At 44.3% G+C, this 14,641-nt stretch overlaps 1 pseudogene; it reads right to left on the minus strand.

The window, feature by feature from the left end:
• Window positions 1-11,711: 11,711 nt before the first annotated feature.
• The window catches only part of LOC146182740 (bifunctional arginine demethylase and lysyl-hydroxylase JMJD6-like), a 28,164-nt pseudogene continuing 25,234 nt past the window's right edge, over window positions 11,712-14,641 (minus strand).

The raw sequence follows: 14,641 nt of genomic DNA on the forward strand, positions 1-14,641 counted from the left end.
GAAAGCTTAGGACAGGCCCTGACGTCATTTGTTTGAAGCCGGCGCGGCCGCGCCGCGACCGGACGCTGCAACGTCTCTCCTCCTCCTTTACCCTTTCTCCGCGACGCTCACGTACCTAGGGCCCTTAGCAACGCTGTTGCTAGTGGCCCGAGGTTTCATAGCAACGCGTCGCTGTTGCTAATGGCCTGACTTGGCTAACCCTAAATTTTGACGCCACTTCCGCCACACTTTCTCCAATGCATTGGGAATGGCAAGGGCCTCTCCTAAGTTGTTTCCTTCCTCCATGCTCTTACTCGAGCGCGAGTATCGAGGGAGCGCGCGCTCTTTCTTGCGGCCTTCTTAATCGCCGCGGGAACAAATCGCAACTCTAATGAACGGCAGGGGGCGCTGCGAAGTCTGGCCAAACGTTGGTCTGGCCACACTGGGCAAGATGGCGGCAGTATCGAGATCTGACCTGCCGGTATAGAGGCTAGAACATTTGCCTCTGAAAATGAACAGTTTATTACCTCACATCCGCCAGATTACAAACTATTCCTCCTCGCCTACCTTCTTTCTTCTCACGCATGCGCAGCTTACTAAGATCGCGCGGTGGCGACCGGCAGTATGGCAGGAGACCAGGCAGTCGGTGACTATGGCATTGGTTCTAGGAATATCAGGGGGGAGTTACAAGTTGAGTTTGCAGAGCGCAATAACTTAAGAATCATGAATACCTTCTACAGCAAACGGAAGAAACTGAAATGGGTATGGAAAAGTCCTAACGGGGAGACTAAACATGAAATTTACTTCATACTGTGTTCAACCCCCGCCATTATGCAAGATGTAGAGCTAACCGGGAAAGTGCAATGCAGTGACTACAGGATGGTGAGGTCCCGAATTAGCGTAATCCGAATATGGAACGCAACAGATTAGTAAGAAAGAAACTCATCAACGAATTAGCGGTGAGGGGGAGGGCAGAAGAGTTCAGGATCTCACTACAGAATAAATATTCAGCTCTAACCGAGGATGGCGACATTACCCTAGAAGCAATGAAGAATAATTTCAGAGATATCATTACTGAGCGCGCTGTAGAAGTAGGCGGTAGGATAGTTAGAAAGGATACCGGTAAGCTGTCTAAGGAGATGAAATATTTGATTAAGAAAATCCAGAGTATGAAAGCTTCCAACCCAACAGACCAGATAGAAATGGCCGAAATATCAAAGCTAATCAATAAGCGCAAGGTGGCCGATATAAGGAAGTATACTATGCAGAAAATTGAGCATGCTGTAATGAACAGCGGAAGCATTAAAGCGGTAAATAAGAAATTGGACATAGGCAAGAACCAGATGTATGCGATAACGGACAAGGCGGGCAACGTCATCACGAATATGGACAAGAAAGTCAAAGTAACCAAGGAGTTCTATACAGATCTCTACAGTAGCCAAAGTAGTCAGGACCGTAATTAAATTGGCAATAGGGAAAACAGTCAAGCGTTCCCCCAGTGATGAAGGACGAGGTCAGGAAAGCATTAGAAGCTATGAAAAGAGGGAAATCAGCTGGAGAGGATCAGATAACTACAGACGTGCTGAAGGACGGGGGGTTATCGGCTAGGAAAACTGGCCACCCTGTATACGGAGTGTCTGGTGTCATCGACTGTACCGGAACCATGGAAGAATGCAAACATTATCCTCATTCATAAGATAGGGGACTCTAAGAACCTTAGAAATTACAGACCAGTCAGCTTACTGTATAAGCTATTTACTAATGTAATAGCTAATAGAATCAGGAGGACCTTGGACTGCAATCACACAAAAGATCAAGGAGGTTTTTGGAAACGGTACTCTACTATCAATCATATCCATACCATCAACCAGGTGACACAAAAATGCTTGGAATACAACCAGCCCTTATACATAGCATCATTGATTACAAAAAAGCATTTGACTCAGTTCAAAACCTCGGCGGTGATGCAGGCAATGCGAAATCAGGGGATAGAAGCCGTACGTGAAAGTGCTGGAAGGTATATATAGTGGCTGCACAGCAACCATAGTTCCGCATAAAGAAAGTAACAAAATTCCCATAAAGAAAGGAGTTAGGCAAGGAGACACAATCTCCTCAGTACCATCCACAGCCTGCTTAGAGGAAGTGTAAGAGACCGGGAATGGGAGCAGTTAGGGATAAGGGTAGATGGAGAATACCTCAGTAATCTGCTATTTGCTGATGTTATTGCCTTGCTAAGCAACTCGGGGATGAACTGCAAATAATGATTGATGACTTAGACAGGAAAAGTACAAAGGTAGGCTGGAAAATCCTAATCCAGAAGACTAAGGTAATGTTCAACAGCTTCGGGAGGGAACTGCAGTTTACATCAGGTAGCGAAGTACTAGAAGTAGCAGGCGAATATGTCTCCTTAGGACAGGTAGTAAAAGCAGATCCGGACCATGAAAAGGAAATAACAAGAATAAGTATGGGGTGGAGTGCATTTGGCAAGCTCTCGCAGATTATGAATAGCAGATTGCCGGTATCGCTCAAGAGGAAAGTATACAACAGTTGCATCTTACCTGTACTCACCTATGGGGCTGAAATGTGGAGGCTAACCAAGAGGGTTCTACTTAAGTTGAGGACAACCCAGAGGGCTATGGAACCAAAAATGGTAGGGGTAACGCTAAGAGATAGGAAGTGTGCAGAGTGGATCAGAGAAATAACACAAGGTACCGGCATTTTAGCGGTAATTAAGAAGAAGAAATGGACATGGGCAGGACATGTAGTGCGAAGAGAGGATAACCAATGGTCGCTTAGGGTAACAAACTGATTCCAAGGGAAGGAAAGCGTAGCAGGAGTGGCGAAAAGTTGGGTGAGCGGATAAGGTAAAGAAGTTCGCAAGAGTCAAGTGGATGCAGCTATCACAGAAACGGGTTAATTGGGGAAATATTGGAGAGGCCTTAGCCCTGCAGTGGGTATAGTCAGGCTGATGATGATGATGGTGATCAAACTTGCTATAGTTTTTTGGCGGAACAGTTATAGCCTGATCAGTTCTGCAAAGAATAGCTGGCAAGTAGGCCGAATATAATTCTTAAGCAGTACTTGACAAGTATATCGACTCGATTACTCCTTTTTTGTACCACACACTCGAAAGAGTAAACACGCATTAGGTCCGCATTTGAAGTCGGCCTCATAATAGTTGCTTGCACAGTAGATGCTTGTCATAATTTTAGCATTTTTCTGTTTCCTGTCTGTGCACACCATGAACTGCATAACACCAAGACGAAGTGCAATTATAGGGTTTTTTTCCTCTACTTTTACCATGTGATGCAAATAAAGCTTCTGCACTGAAGTGCCCACTTTGAATGTGTTCATCATATATGACAGTTTTCATTTTGCATAATTTATATCATGTATTGCCCTAGCGGTGCTTGACTTCTTTTTATCTGCACAGCTGCATCATCCTTTGGTTAGTGGCACACAAACAAATATCTGCAATAATAGGCTCATAATAAGGTGTTTTTGTTTTCCCCCCATTGTACTCACTGTATAAAAATATCAAAGGACGTGGAAATGTGCTAATTGCGTCCGAGACCATAATATCTAGTCTAATAATGCGTGACCATGGGGAAAACACCACCTCATTTGTGTTGAGAATTAATACAAATGTTGGCGCTTCACAGGTTTTCGGTAATTTTTCTTAAATAACATGATTTGCAAAAATGCTATGTGCAATTTATATTCACTGGTTATAGTGTGAAAACTTCCGTGGTGAAAAAATGCTTCATTTTGGAGTTATCTTGGCCAGTGGTGGTTACATGGATTTCATCAAGGAAGGGAAGGGGAGATGGAAATGCATATTGTTTGAGAAAGATCTAAAAAAGAGAACAGAGAAACCATTTGTTCATTTGTTTTGATATATACAGAATATTTGGCATTTTTTATCTGATCATTATATGTCGAACAATAAATATAGGAGTTTTACCAGAGCTCACGGTTTGATTATAAGATGCATAATCATTATTCATATTTGGTCCTTTACATTTTTCTTCCAGTTATATGAATTGAAATGCAGTGCCAGTCATGATGTTCAAAATTCTGATTCAAAAGTAAATGATGTAAGCATTGATTCCTAATGTAGTTCTTTACTAGCAAAAAAGAGCATATACCACTTTTTTACCAGTTATGTATCCGATTGAAATGCATGCCTAAATTAGTATAGAATTCTCCGCAATTCCAGAATCACCAATTATCTACATTTTCGAAATGGAGAATAGCAAATTCTATAATTGGACATAATGCCCCAGATGGAGTTTCGGAAGGGGTGTGAGGCTTGAAAGTTTTCACAAGGTCCAGTTGTTCGCTACAGAATGTGGCTTTATTATATTCTGGTGTTCGGTCCTATAAAGGCACCCGAGGCCGTGCCCACAACCAAGACTTGCTTTGCATCCCGCATGGGACGCACGGAGAGCATGATCGAGCAGCCAGCGACTCAGGCCCAGTAGCCAGACACCCTTCCGACTGAGTCCTTCGCTGCACCGATATATTCTTATGTGACCCCAGTGCAGTGGCCACCTGTACTTAAGCAGCCCTCCTTTTCGCATCTTGTAAGTTTCCCATAGCCCACTTTACCACCTGAAATACCCCAAGTTGCTTTCATTACATTTGTAGAGCCAGTTTTAATCTGCATTTAACATTTGTACAGCAAAGAAATTTGGGATTCAAATAATTCTCGCAACTGAAACATTGGATTCTTCAGCACATGAAGTATGAACAGATGTGGCCTTTTAGAATGAGATTTTATAATATACAGCTTTTTTATGGCACATTTCTTTTTTGATGAGAAATACACTCTCAAATGTCCTGCTCTGTTTTCACAAAGATGCTTTACTTTATAAAGGTACTGGCAGTGCCTTCCGTTCAGTGTTACGAAGGGAGTCAATGGAAAGGCACTGTGTGATAGTCAGTATGGCGAGGTTTGTTTTGAGTGCCTCAAGTTCATGGGGCTCTGCATTGTATTTAGAAAGCAGGCGGCATCACGGCTGTTGTGGGTCAGGCCTTTCCCTGGGTATGGTTGACAAGACCACGATGGCTGCAGATGTACCAAGACTCCTCGTCGTCACATTAATTTTGACGAAAACAGTTGTGCTCGAAATACCCCCGTATGAATGAAGGTCCAGAAGGCATCGAGCGTCCTGACGAACACGCTTTCGGCTTTTAATGCATAATAATGAGGAGCCCTTTGACATGTTGTGCCAGCATGGTTGTAAACGCGAACCTGTTAGACTCAGTTGAAATTTGTTTTGTTGTGTGTCTCTGATAGTACTCATGATAACTGTGGTTCCTTTAAGATGTGTTACCATTAGCATATAAGTGCACATGAGACATGATTGTTTATCATGATTTAATATCATGATGGCATATATATTATGATAGTCAATGGTGCTTAGAGCAGCATTGGTTGTCACATGCAGCAATTAGTTTGTCTAGGTGATATGATGAGGCAATGACTGTGCATTACACATAATGCATGCTCATGGCAAGCAACTCCTGTTGTGCACTATCATGACTTGTTCAGTTCTGATTGCTTTGTATATAAGCCATATAGCAGACTACTGAGTATTAGCCATGTGAGAGGTCATGACTCATACTCGTGGAAGTCATAGTCATGACTGGCAGCCATTTGTGTTAATAATGAGCCATTTATTACTCGCTCGTATGGCCCGACCAATCAGTCATAATGGTAAAGTAACACCTTGGTTATGACTATGTGTGCTGATATTGGGATCTCCTTTTGTGGTATGTTGCAGTTGGCATTTGAAGTTACCGTGTCCTGTTTCAACCGGTATTCGAATTCTGCAAAGTGTGGGTGATCATGCAAGGTCCGGCTTGTTTATGTTGGGCGATCTCTCATCGGGCACTTTGTAAGATCACAAATCAGCCCTACTGTTGATAATGTATTTACATAATGAGAGTTTTATTCTAGTTTGCGAGTAAGCATCGGTCTGGTGAAAATTTGGCACATGCATCACTGAACAGTTTTTGGCACAGAAAAAACTGTTCAGTGATCATACCCATACAAATTCATGCAACTGCACAAAGGTGTTTTTGCATCTGCAGAAGTTTTTCGACTATGATAATTGACAGGGTTCTTGTCACAAGCGACTCTACATTTTCTGTAGTAGCACGTATGCACTTTTTTCAAACAATCGTGATAACGTGGGAACCTAAGGAAACATGGAATCACACAGGAGAAATCTGTGAGAAATTATAGGCTTAAAACTCGATATGAGCAAAATTAAAGTATTGTTCTTTTTTCCGTCCAGCTTGTAAAGGCGCATGCTTGCACGAAAAAGAACAGTAAGTTAATAAAACAAAGGAGCGAGCGTAAATTCTTATACCACAGTACCAGCAGATATAGATCAAAAGAAACAAAAGCATGCAAATAATATAACTGTTTTGTCGCTCTCTTTAACGACTTGACGACAGCCGAAATACTCACTATACAATGGCGGACGGCAAGCGTGAAAGTAAATTATCCAGCTGGAGGCAAACTCCAAACACGCCAACAGCTCGAGCGAATATTCCACCAGTATTCTGACACGTCTGACGAGCTCGAACAAGAGCATATAAATACATCCGCCCCGAACCAGCAAGCAACCTCCCCTTCTATCAGGGCGCGGACAATCTCTGTTAGAGGCTCCAACTACTTTTGCGGAGGTCCGAGTAGAACTCAATTGCCTCAAGATGACTTCGGCGGCCGGCCCTGACCGCATTTCAAATAAAATGCTTAGGAATCTAGATGGCGCATCCATTAATGCTATTGCCGACTATTTTTAAGAATGTTGGGCCAGCGGTACCATACGTCAGGAGTAGAAATGCGCCAATGTAGTCCTCATCCCCAAGCCGCGCAAACCACCAACCTTGGCCAGTCAACGTCTCATCACTCTCACGTCCTGGGTTGGGAAGCTGATGGAACACATTATCCAGACCAGACTCTCACAATATTTTGAAGACAAACATTTTCTACCAGACACATTAATGTTCGGCTTCCACCCTCATTTAGCAGCCTCGGACATTAGGCTTCTTCTCCATAATCAGGTAGTCATGAGACGTACACTAGACACGAAAGTCATCGTCGGCCTCGATGTTGCCAAGGCATTCGACAACGTCCTCCAAGAAGCGATTCTTCAACAACTTCAGGTTCTCAGTGTTGTATATCGCATGTATGCGTACATCCGAAACTTCCTCACCGACCGCACAGTGCAACTTAAAGCCGGCATGGGAGATCCTTCCATCATCTCTCCAGGAAACCGTGGCACGCTACAAGGCGCCGTACTTTCGCCGGTGCTTTTTAACGTCGCACTAATATGCCTGCCGAAGCTAGTGGCCGACATCCCCCACCTGCATTACAGCATTTATGCTGGCGACCTCACACTTCGGAGGACGAGCGGCAGTGGCGGCCAGATTGAAGACACTTTACAGGCTGCCATCGAACGGATCGGAGATTATCTAAGTACAGTTGGCCTCAATTGCTCGGCAACAAAGTCCGAGTATATCATCATCCCTATTATTTAAGTACAGTTGCCCTCAATCGCTCGGCGGCAAAGTCCGAGTATATCATCACCCCTTCCCCGGAACGAAGCCCTCCAAAGATACTTCCTGACATAAACCTACAGGTGCAAGGAAACCCGATTCCTCGAACAGATAACATCAAGATCTTGTTCTTGCACCTGCAGACTAACGGCAGCAACATCACCACGCTCCACGCATCGACCAGTCGGTGGTACAGATCGGACGCCTCCTTAAGCGAATCTCCAACAAGCATCATGGCATATGCCGGAGTCCAACCTCCTGCGCCTTGTTCAAGCTTTCATCTGCTCCCGCGTCACCTACTCTGGACCTTACTTACGTCTCACTTGTGCCGAAAGCGAACGGCTAGAGGCGTCACTTCGAAAAGCATACAAGACGGCCCTAGGTCTTCCCATGTCCAAAGCTAACCATAAGCTCATGGCTCTCGGAGTCTCCAATACCGTGAGCGAACTGATCGAAGAAACCCTCACCGCCCAGTATGAGCGGCTCTCACTCACACACACTGGCCGAGCCGTACTGCAGCAAGTTCGAATGATCGGCCCCAAGTTATGCTGAACTTACACAGGAATATCGCCTAAATCTCCGCATTCCCCCATTCCCAAACGGATGCACCCAGAACACCATGCCGAGAGACAGACCGACCGGGCTCAATTCGAGAAATGATTAAGTCCGGACGTCACGCATACGGACGCGTCTTAACCATTCATCGAGGCCGGCGATGGTGGCTGTAGCACTCGCCCCTCATCGCAGCTGGTACACAGCCTGCAGCATTCGCAATGCAGAAACAGTCTCCCCAGCTGAGGAGGTTGCCATTGCGCTAGCGCTAGCCGAACCTAATACCAAAGTCGTCATCAGTGATTCTCAACAGGCTATTCGCAACTACGATGCTGGCCGTACTTCTTGCCAGGCGTTACACATTCTACGTTCTACAGCACCCTCTTCCACATCTCGCTTACTTCTTTGGGCTCCAGCCCACCAGTCGCTCAGCGGAAACGCCCAGGCGTACACTCTCGCTCGGAATCTCAGCTGCCGAGCCGAGAGTATGATCAGCCGCCCTGCTTCCGCTGACACTAATATCTCACGCGCTTGTCTACTCACCACTTACACGGACATACTTCAGCACTACCGACTCCAAAGATGCACATATCCCCTCGCAAACCGCGATCTAACAAGACGCGAGGCCGTCCAATGGCGCTGACTACAAACTGGCACCTTCCCACACCCCATCTTATACAGCATGATCTTTCCCGAACAGATAGCCCCATGTGTAAACACTGCTCAACTCCGGCCACTCTCCTCTCTCATACACATGGCGTGCAATTGTACACAATACAACACAAGCAACTCAAACACCCCGGAGAAATGGGAATCTCTCCTGCGTACTTCCGAGCCAGCAGACCAACGCTGGCTTATCCAGCGCGCGGTGGAGGCCGCGGCATCCCAAGAGATCCCCGCCGACCTCCTCTAAGCCAGCGCAACCGGTCCTTTGACTGGTCCCCTGTTTTTGGGCGCCATAAAAGAGTTCACCACCACCACCAAACAGGATAAGGCTACAGTTCACTCAACAGGGATTATCAATGAAGTGCAACCGATACCCTACAAAAGAATAACGCACAACAGTAGCATTTTGCCAAGGCTTCCCTAGAGCACTTGAACCTTGAGTCTAATAAAAAGGTTCGGCATGAGGCCAAAGACCGCAAAGTGAGCAATGGAGAGACAAAATATTGCATCTGTTAATAAAACAGAAGGTGCATAGAAAAGGCAATCCACAATATGTCACACCAGAATATAAAAAAAATGGGGCATTGATAACCAGCAGCTGAATGACAACAGCACATCCCAAGAGGTGATATGCGGTTAGGGCTAACAGTTAACTAAATGTATTAAGCAGGTATTGCATAAGATGCTTTCAGAAAGAACTAAAGCAAAAGCCCACAAACCCCAAAAATGTGTTGAGCAGAAATATGTAAGTTTCAGCTGCTGAAAATAAAATTCAAAGCTAATAAGATGACAGTGTTAAAGACCCCATTCTGCAGAAAATCCAGCATTGTTCCAAAAAAAAAACGGGAATGGGCTCTGATTGATTGATTGATTGGTTCACAGGAAGGGAAAGGCGCAGTATCTGTCACACTTGTAGCTGTGGACACGTGAACCGCGCCGTAAGGGAAGGGAGGAAGGTGGGAGAGAAAGTGGATAGAGAGAAAGTGGATAGAGATAAAGAGGAGCCGTAGTGGAGGGCTACGGAGTAATTTGGACCACCTGGGGATCTTTAACGTGCGCTGACATCGCACAGCACACGGACGCCTCTTCGTTTCGCCTCCATCGAAACGCAGCCGCCGTGGTCGGGTTCGAACCCGGGTACTCCGGCACAGTATTCGGGCGTCTTACCACTGCACCACCCCGGCGGGGCGGAATGGGCTGTGCCAGGTGGCAATTTGCTGGTTACGTTGCCAGGTACCATTATATCAGCAAGTATTGTGATGTGTTACAAAACCATATCACAAGTCAGGAGCTGCCAACTCTGGCTGCTTCTTTCAGATGGGTGGGTAAGACAAATCGAACCTTTCAGTACTGAGCAATGAGTAATACATCTTTCACACGAACACTCGATCCTCACTGAACTTGATCTGCATACAACTCGATGAAGACCGAGGTAGTCACACAGTAACCTTCAAGTGCAATTGACACCGAGTCTGCTTGGTTCGAAGCCTCTTCCTCAAGTGCTTTCAAGTTTTCAAGCACATTTGATTGCGGGTGTCGAACCCCGCCGGGGTGGCGCAGTGGTTACGGCACTCGACTACTGCCCCCAAGGACGCAGGATCGAATTCTCGGCTTCGGCAGCCGCTTTTTGATGGAGGTGAAAAGCAGAGTCCGTGTACGGTGCGATATCAGTGAACGTAAAGAACCCCAGGTGGTCGAAATTTCCGGAGTCCTTCACTACGGCGTCTCTCATAGACTGAGTCGCTTTCAGACGTTAAACCCCACAAACCTAATTGATAGCGGGTGTCGACACACTCATCATAGAGCTTAAAATAAAAACGAATAAATGCAATAAATTTGAAATATTACACAGAATTGTATTAAAAGGCACGATAAAACATTGTTCGAACATTATTCTTGCTTATATAATTTTGTATAACCTTAATACTCACCTACCCTGCGTGAAGGAAACTTCTCAATGGTCATTCAAAACAACATGTAGCGCCAGATGATTCAATTGTTTTTGAAAACCTTAACATTGATAGAGTTTAATGAGGATAGAAAGTGTTCATTTCACAGGGCTGTAACACATGCTACGTTTAGGTCACGCAGGCACATCCATTCGGCTGGGATAAAGCACATCTCTATCAATATCTATTTCGGCTGGTCTCTCACATAACTGTGTAGCTTAAGACTGTATGAAAATAAATATGTACAAAGTAATAAAGTCATAAATGAAGAGATTAGAAATTAATCGAGTAGCAAAGCAAATATAAGCGAACAAGGACCCACAAGAGCAGTCTCAGACAGAAGCCATAATGCTATTGCATCGCACCCATAAAGGCAAAGCTTATGTGTCCCACAGATTTTCAAACTTACCATTTGTCGGTGCCTTATATTTGGGGCCCGGTGTGCACTCAATGCATTACCTGCTCTATGCTTTCACAAAGTATGGTGCACTAATATATAAGTTGAAGCTTTTTTATTACATCTGAACAATGAGACAAAGAAAACATTCTGAAATGGCAACATGAGCAGAAAGAAAGGAACATGAAATGGCCCGAGAACGCCATAAACAATGAAGGTCGATAAGGCGACCAAATATTTCTTAAAATAATAATGTTAATCCTCGTACCCCAGGACTGAGGCTTCTGACTAGGTGGCAGCAGTAATGGATACAAATAAGAAAAGGCAGCAACACTCGTGACTCAAGGTCCACTGGACAACACACATGCGATCACATTTTTTAAAGAACTGATCATAGAGAAAATGCAAGGTGGGGCAGGAAGTGAGGCCTGCAGTCCCAAAAAACAGATGTCCTCTGGTGGCAGAAATGGCTTAGCAACCATCATGCCAGTGATGAACTGATATAGCAATGGCTTTCTTTTGCTCACTTCTCTTTCTCTCTTCTTTTTGGCATGACATGCACAGTTGCAACACCAGTCTAGGGAAATGCTTCCTCAACACCAGTTGCAGCTCCGCTTGGGATCACTGCAGTCTTCTCTACTCGAGGAGCGTCTTCTGTAAAAGTAAAATCCAAGCACAGCTGTGAGAATGCTTGTTGTTAAAGTCAAAGCAATGATACTGCCAAGAACAACAATAAAAACGGAATCATTCATACTGCATGCAACCTCAACGTGTACTATGTGGACAGCCATCTCTTTTCCAGAAAAAAGAAAAAGAAAAAAATCTGTGCAAGGCAAGGTGCATAAAGGGATTGTGAGGTCGACCAAACTTTGGCCTGAATTAAGAGTGCACCATGTTCTACTCCGAAAGGCCTGGAACACACAGAAGGCGCAGCGTTTGTAAATATAAAAGCACAGAAAACAAAAATATAGATGATGCAACTGCTTGAGTTTCTTAAGTATAATCTGCGCACCTACACTAATTTAGTGATGCATATCACAGAGGCTACACATCCGTGGACTTCAAAACTGTTGCAACCTGTCATTTATTAAAAGAGATCAAGAAGGAATTAAGATGTAGTAAGATTTTAACATAAACTTTATCAGCAATAAATGCATTTTTCACTGAGAGAAAAACTGAAGCCCAAAAAATGAATTTTTATTTAGCACAGTAAGTGGATGGAGTTGTGACCAGGTGTCCTTTAAATTAAATAACTCTTCTATAACAATGACAAGAAGCCATCCCTACGGGTTCAGCACCAAAACCACACAGAGTGGAGACAGCGAGAAAACAGCTGTAATTCAGGAAAATCAAATGCATGTGTTCCCCCCTCACAGCCTGACAAAACACCTGTTGCAGACAGATGTCATTAAGGCTTGAAAAACATAAAAAGAAACCCCAAATTTGAAGCATACAATGTAAAAGTAAAAGCCTGAGAATTTAAATGAGTTCCGGCTCTTTTCCAATTCAGCACTAGTACCTGAAGGCCTCAAAACGCAAGACTAATGAGGCCATTTATTTTGAGGCTTCTCGATGGACTCTGCAGAATGTTTGGGTTCCTTAGAGAGCTTTGCGGGTTGCGAAGGCACCTGAACATACATGGGTGCCTCAACTCCCACCATTTTTATTCTAGTTTATTTTGAACCCAACTGTAACATGACTATTCAGAGCAGACTCCTTTACTATACAGACTGCCCGTAATACTATATTTAATTTCGCTTCCTTTTTTTTATGAAGGGGCATGCAACTGCACACACCTCTAGGAGTACGAGATGACAGCCAAGACATACAGGCTCTTTCAGCTTCCTTTAAAAGCACTTGTGTTGCCTCTGAAGATAAAAAAAGACCTTGCCACTTTCTTTTCCCCTTATTACATTCAGCAAACAAAGCCGCTTAATATTTTTGCAACTTGTGCTTTTGCAGCTTGGACTGTGTGCATCATTCTCATGTTCATGACACCTTATGACTCCTCTGTTAGCCTATTCTGACCTCTTCATTTTCACCACCATTAATAACATTTGATGACAATGCAGATAGCTACGGAATACAAAATGGTATATGTAACGTCAAGAGACATGAGCATGCAAAGTGGATCTGAGAAGAAGCAGAAAGTAATGATATTCCCATCACTAGCTGATGGTCACTAAGGGTGACAGACTGGTTCTAAGAGAAAGCAAGTGTAGCAGGGGCAATAGAAAATTAGGTGAACGGATGACCGCTCTTAGCTTGTGGTGATTATGTGGATGCAGCTGGCATATAGTTGAGTTAATTGCAGAAATGTGGGAGAAGCCTTTGCCTTGCAGTGGATGTGGCCAGGCTGGCTATGACAAGCAACTTCAATTGTGGTGCCCACAGCTCACCAATCAGAAGCGTGACAGTTCTTGATGTGATCAGAAAGTCGGGAGAAGCCTTGAATGGCTGGAATCTCGTGGTTACATCATGGCACTGGATGATGAGGGCATGGGACATGTGCTGGTCATGTGACCACCAACATCATGGTCACATGATGTGCTACACTACCATTGGGCACTGCTCAAGTCAGAAATAGGGGCTCAACAACTACATCACGAAGTGTTGAGAATTGGTGGTCTATATGAATCAGCATAGCTGAAGCAACCAAAGCAAAGCATGCCTATGCAGCACTTGCATCTACTCCCTTAGGCACACGAGCAATATCAGCACAATGCGTGCCTTGCCGTAAGTCTACCACGGAATTACAAACACGAGTTTCCAAAATATAACCAGGCCCCTCAAGAAGAGACCAGCGAGCAACCAGTGCAAGTGAACGACCATTAGCGGCCAGCTGAGTCAGAGCAGAGCACAGGGCAAGCAAAAATAGGTCACCTGCCACAATGTTGTGCCACTGTGCCAATTACAGCCCATATTTTCATTTGAGTCATTTATTGTAACTTCGTCCTATCTCAATGAATAAAACAATTTGATAAATGCAACAGCAGTTTCATACATCACACTTTTATGTCACAAAAGCATAAGCTGTAATTTCTGACTACATCGAGTATAAATGATGCTGTGGATGATATGAATTTCAGTTAAATACAATTTTATAAATTCCTCCACTAATATGCACTGTGTAAAATGCAGTGCAGAAATGTGGATGTCAAGGGCACTCTCACAGGCCGCTATGAGCGATACAAACATAAAATCTGCGAGTGCAAAATTGATACTAAGTGTAATGTCCTTGTCAGGTGTGCAATAGATGCTGTGAGCACTGGCATGCATGGTGCATACCTAGCTGATGCCATCATAACCAGCAGTGTAATATGCATGGTGACTGAATGGCAAAACATGAAAGCATGTATACTACATCAGATATGAACTGAGGTACATAAATGCATTAGTACTTGTGCTCTAACCTGTGGGTTTTGATCATTTTTTGATAGTACAAGATTCAATCAACTATTTGTATTCTTCACCTCGCAAACACTGATTGCTACACAATGTATGCAGCATCAATATGGGCCCT

The sequence above is a fragment of the Amblyomma maculatum genome, chromosome 7 (genome assembly GCF_055883805.1).
Source record: "Amblyomma maculatum isolate TAMU_Amacu chromosome 7, ASM5588380v1, whole genome shotgun sequence".
Taxonomy (NCBI): Eukaryota; Metazoa; Arthropoda; class Arachnida; order Ixodida; family Ixodidae; genus Amblyomma; species Amblyomma maculatum.